The 6,000-nt window shown below is 47.1% G+C and overlaps 1 pseudogene; it reads right to left on the reverse strand.

Moving 5' to 3' along the window:
- Positions 1-2,033, reverse strand: part of LOC103296842 (leucine carboxyl methyltransferase 1-like) — a 42,503-nt pseudogene extending 40,470 nt beyond the window's left edge.
- Positions 2,034-6,000: the final 3,967 nt, after the last annotated feature.

Here is a 6,000-nt window from a genome sequence, read left to right on the forward strand (position 1 = left end):
GACTGCGTTGAGGACTGCTGCTCACCGTGAATGAGACACTCTTCCTGGACCAGCCGTCGCTGGAAGGTGCATGTCGGAGGCCGGCAGGGTCCCGCGACAGAACCGTGTGAGTTCTCTGTCGGTGACGTCTGCCTGGACCCGGGACCTCAGCTCTGCAGTCAGTTCATGTGGCGCCCGCCCTCCCTCCCACTTCCAATCCGATGTATGTGATGTGTATCCGGCAGCACCCTCCCTGCTTCGGGAAGCTTCACTTCAGACTAAGGTCAGGGCCGTCCCAGCCCCCAGCCCCCAGCCCCCAGGCGTTATTAATTTTGCCCTTCACACTGCGTTACTCAAGGTCCAGTGGGCAATCAGAACTCCACCCGTTATCTTAACATAGCGAATTTAATAGAAGAACTCCATTAAACAGATTCTGGAGGATATAAAATGGAAAAAGGACCACGGACTTAACCTAGAGACAGTAACTGCGGAGGCAGCCGTCGCTCTTAGTCCAGGAGGAATAAAGGGAACAGCTGGGAGTTGTTCAATCTAGAAGGCTGGTGGGGTGGGAGACAGACCTGTGAGGAGAAGCGTGACAGTGGTTACTGATATTTCAGAGGGGGTGAGATGAGGCTGATGTTCTGGGAATGTAGAAAAACTGCAAACTGGAGCCAACTCTTTCTGAAACCAACTGCCAGCGCTGGGATGAACTGCAGCCCTTGAAATGCTCTTCTTGCTTCTGGTTTCCTCTAGCACTGCCCACTGGCAGAACCTAGGGCGGTGATGGCGAACCTATGACACGCGTGTCAGCGCTGACACGCGTAGCCATTTCTGATGACACGCGGCTGCTGAGGCGGCCGCATGCCGAGGATGAAACATGTGCTGCTCCTGAGGATGAAACATTTGCGAAATAATGTTTTTTCCTCAAAGTGACACACTGCCCGAGTTATGCTCAGTTTTTTGGCGAAGTTTGACACACCAAGCTCAAAAGGTTGCCCATCACTGACCTAGGAGAAGAATGCCATGTGCAGGGTCCCAGCAGCACAGACCATGAGAAGGGCGGTTGCTCTTGAGGCCGAGTGGCTTCCTACCCTGTGCCGCCGCCTGAGTTCTGCCCCTGGGAGCCTCCCTTCTCAGCAGTCCTGCTCTTCTATTTGACCTCTTATTTTTCCTTGTATGTTGTGGCTCAAGGTTACAGATGTCTTCCAGTTTCATGGAAAATGGATTTGTCTTCTGGTTCTTATTAATACTCTTATACTAACTTATTCTCTGAGTACCGGAGGGTGATTTCTAAGGAGGGGAAGTGCAATCCTCCTTTACTCCATCATTTAAAAACTGGAAGTTGTAGATGTGCTAGTGGCCCTGTGATTTCCTCGGACACTTTCTTGTCCCTCCCAGCTTTCTTCTCATCTTGGTATAGTATTTTATTATAACTTTCTTCTTCTGGTGTCATTGAGGACATAGTTGTTTTTAACCCCAATAAGATGCCCAATTATTACTTAAACTGTCTTCTGATTTCCATAGTTAGTCATTTTTAGAAATAGATTCTAAGTTTTCATAATGACGCTCTATATCCCTGACGAGCAATAGAAAGGTGTGTCTGACATACATCACTTCCTCCGAGAATGAGAAAGACCCAGCCCAAGAGCTGGAGTCTGCCCATTCACAGGGCGTGTGGATTTCCCTCGGCCCCAGGCAGTGATCATTGTCATTTTGCTGGACTCTCATTCTCGTACATACTCCCGAGTTTAGGCTGAAAGTCACTGCACAGACCAAGTCCAAATGCTTGGCAGCTCTTAGTTAATGTCACGGGAAGGACAGGGTGACCTGCTAGTTGTTGGCCCTTTCTCCAGCTTCTTCCAGGGATGCCAGAGGTTTTGGCCCTGGATTGAAGACCCTCTCCAAAACTGACATGGGGATCTCTTAGAAACATCCATAAGAAATCTGAGGTACACGAGCAGTGAGCCTAGGTCTATGTACCAGGACTTACCTGTCCTCACTGCTGAGTTTGCTGAGTCGGGAGTCACCCTGCTGCACTGGAGAATGGGCGCCATATGTCCAACCAGGGAAAGGCCTCCATGAGTTTACACCCACTCAGCCTCACCTCCCTGTGCCATCCCGAATGAATGACAGGTATATGGGAACACGTGCCTGGAGTCATGAGGCCTCATCTTTGCTGTTGCTGTGTGTGCTATATTGCCCATCCTGTATCCATTTTTGTTTGTTTTATTTAATTTTTTTTACTGATATCTTAAAGAGAGAGGGAAGTAGAGGGAGAGAGAGAGAGAAACATTGATGTGAGAGTGAAACATCCAGGGGCCGCCTCCTGCACATGCCCCAACGAGGAATCAAACCCAAACCCGGGCAAACTTTTCGTGGCCAGGGCTGAGCACTTTTTTACGTGCTCAGTTGCCATCTGTGTGTCCAATGCGGTAAATTGTCTGTTCGTTGTGTCTTGCCCATTTTCTAATAGGTATTTTTTAATGGTGAGTTTTGAGACTCCTTTATATAGTCCAGATCTAAATTTCCTACTCTGTGGCTTGTCTTTTCATCCTCTTTCACAGAGCAAATGTTTTTAATTTTGTTAAGGTCTAATACATTACACTTTTCTTTTGTAGTAGATCACACTTTTGGTGCCAAGTATAAAAACTTGGAGATTTTTGTCCCAGGCTACTTTTTTCTCAGTTTTATAGTTTTACGTTGTATATTTAAGTCTGTGGCCCATTTGTATCTGTTTTCAAAGGTAAGTAAATCTGGTGCTAAGTGAAGTCTGTTGTATCTCCTGTTATATTACCAATAGCAGCCCATGACTGTTACTGCAGGTAAAACATGTTGGGTGTCATCCGGAATATCTTCTCCTTCCTCTTCCCGCCTAGCTCTCTGACATACAGGACTGATGTGATGTATGAAAACATACACTCCGAGGAACATTTTGGAGATTGCTAAGCTCAGAAATAATTTGCCATCTCTGAGCCAGGTGATGCTTTGATTCTTTTTAAATTGCAGGTTTAGGACACCAAGAACAAAAGTGAGTCAAGGAAAACATCAGTTTCCCCTTTCGAATGCGGTACTAAGACAGTGTGGCTATCACCTACACTAGTTCTGGTCCTTACTGGGCAGGAGAGGTGTAGTTTCAAGCCTAGGATTGCATCCCTCTGATGTGCCATCCTATCTACAATAGCTGTCTTTAAACTTGAATTAATTGGAAACTGCTTCCCCTCCCAGCTGTGTCTTCTACAGGGAGGCAGGAAATGGGGCACGATCCTTTCCTGTCCCCTCAGCTCCGTTCCCCTTGCTCTCCAAAGCGGAGTGGAGCACAGGCCGCAGAGTGGGCAGGGGAGAGCGGTCTCACCGGGACACCTCAGGACAGCCTTGTGCTCTCTGATTCTGGCAGAGTTGTAACACTTAGTCTTTATTTTGGGGGGCATTTCTGTGGTTCCTTGGGGATTCTTGTCACCTTTAATTTGAAGTCTTCTCTACCCAGAGAATGCTTTTCTTTGGATTTGATATGTACCATAGAGTTATTTTGTTGTTGTTGTTGACCAGCATACCTTATCTAGAGATTTGGGGATGATGTTCTGGGAATGTAGAAAAACATTCAAAGAAAATCAAAGCACTCCTTTGATTGTCACCAGTAAGTGTATCTTTCTACAGCAGATAAAGCAGGTGCTGATATAATGCCTTTGGCAGATAAGGATCTGTTAGAAATAATCTTTCTTCAGCTAATATTCAAAATGCATCAAGAACTCATACAACTCAACAAATACAAAAACAATGAAAGACACACAATCCAATTAAAAAATGGGGAGAGGACCTGAACACTTTTCCCAAGATGGCCAATAGATATATGAAAAGATGCTCAACTTTACTAGCTATAAGGGATATACAAGTCAAAACCACAATGAGTTATCCTCATACCTGTTAGAATGGCTATTGTCACTAAGACAAGAAATAACAAGTGTTGGAGAGGTTGCCAAAAAAAAAATAAAAATAGACAAGCTTGTTCATTACTGCTGGGAATGTAAATTGGTGCAGTCTCTATGGAATACAGTATGGAGGTTACTAACAAAACTAAGAATAGAGCTATCATATGACCCAGCAATTCCTCTTCCGGGTATTTACCCTAAAAATGTGAAGACTCTTATTTGTAAAGCTATATGTATCCTTATATTCATTGCATTATTCACAATGGCCAATACATGGAAACAACCTAAGTGTTTTTTGATGAATGATTTTGATGCATATACACTGAGTGGTCAGATTATTATGATCTCTGAATGCATAATAATCTGGCCACTCAGTGTATATCCTATATAATAAAAGGCTAATATACAAATTGTCCCCTCGACCAGGAGTTTGACCAGGAGCAGGCAGGCTGGCCAACCGCCCATGTCCCCTCCCCCTGGCCAGGCTGGCCGGACCCCATCCATGCACAAATTCATGCACCGGACCTCTGATATATACACTGAGTGGTCAGAGATCATAATAATCTGGCCACTCAGTGTATAAATGGAATGCTCCTCAACCATAAAAAATGATAAAATTTTTCCATTTGCAACAACATGGATGGATCCTGAGAGTATCATGTTAAGTGCAATAAGACAGAAGAGAACAAGGAGCTTATAATTTCGCTCATATGTGAGATATAAAACTGAAAGTAACAACCTAACAAACAAAACAAACTCACAAACACTACAACGGTATGGTGGTTACCAGAAGGGAAGGGAGACTAGACTTTGGGGGGTGAGCACACAGTGCAATATACAGATGATGTATTAATAGAATTATACACCTAAAACTTACATACTGTTATAACCAATCTTACCCTGATACATTTAAATTTTTTTATAAAGAAACAATCTCCTTTCAATGGAAAGTGCTGGAGGCTAATTCCAGCATGTCATAATAAATGCAAGAAGTTCACCAAAAGGTTGGTGGACCTTGAGCCTTCAGCAAGGGCCAAAGAATTATATTATTGCCTGCTGGAATGGCTGAAAGCATTTCCCCAAACCTGAAAATCTGCATATATTATTCCCTGTTGCCAGACAGCCGAGGGCATTTCAATCTACATGGTATTACCTGCTGCTGGCCAAACAGCTGAGCAGCTGAGGGCAGTTCCTCGAACTTGACAATGCCTACTGTATACCAAACCTTAACCTTTGATATGTATATCTGCTTTGCCTTAGGACAATCTTATCTAATAAAAGAGTAATATGCAAATTGACCATCACTCCAAGACACAAGATGGCTGCCACAAGACGGCCTGCAGGGAGGGCAGTTTTGGGCACTTAGGGGTGACCTGGCCAGCAAGAAAGGGCAGTTGGGGGATCCAGGCCTGCAGGGTAGGGCAGTTGGGGGGGCAGGCCTACAGGGAGGACAGTTGGGCAGGACCCAGGCCTTCAGGGGAGGACAGTTGGGGGGGACCCAGACCTGCAGGGGAGGGCAGTTGGGGGGGGACCAGGCCAGCAGAGGAGGGCAGTTGTGGGCGATCAGTCCAGCAGGGAGGGCAGTTAGGGGTGACCGGGCCAGCAGGGGAGGGCAGTTGGGGGGGGGGGGGACGAGGCCAGCAGGGGAGGGCAGTTGGGGGTGCCCAGGCCAGCAGGGGAGGGCAGTTGTGGGTGATCAGGCCAGCAGGGAGGGCAGTTGTGGGCGATCAGGCCAGCAGGGAGGGCAGTTAGGGGTGACCGGGCCAGCAGGGGAGGGTGGTTGTGGGGGGGGGGGCGAGGCCAGCAGGGGAGGGCAGTTGGGGGGGGCAGGCCAGCAGGGGAGGGCAGTTAGGGGTGACCAGACTGGCAGGGGAGGGCAGTTAAGGGCAATTGGGCCAGCCGGGGAGCAGTTAGGCATTGATCAGACTTGCAGGCAGAAGCGGTTAGGGGCAATCAGGCAGAGGCAGGCAAGTGGTTGGGAGCCTGCAGTCCTGATTTGTGAGAGGGATGTCCAACTGTCCCACTGGGATCAGGCTGAAACGAGCAGTCAGACATCCCTCAAGGGATCCCAAATTGGAGAGGGTGCAGACTGGAC

The sequence above is a fragment of the Eptesicus fuscus genome, chromosome 16 (assembly GCF_027574615.1).
Source record: "Eptesicus fuscus isolate TK198812 chromosome 16, DD_ASM_mEF_20220401, whole genome shotgun sequence".
NCBI lineage: Eukaryota > Metazoa > Chordata > Mammalia > Chiroptera > Vespertilionidae > Eptesicus > Eptesicus fuscus.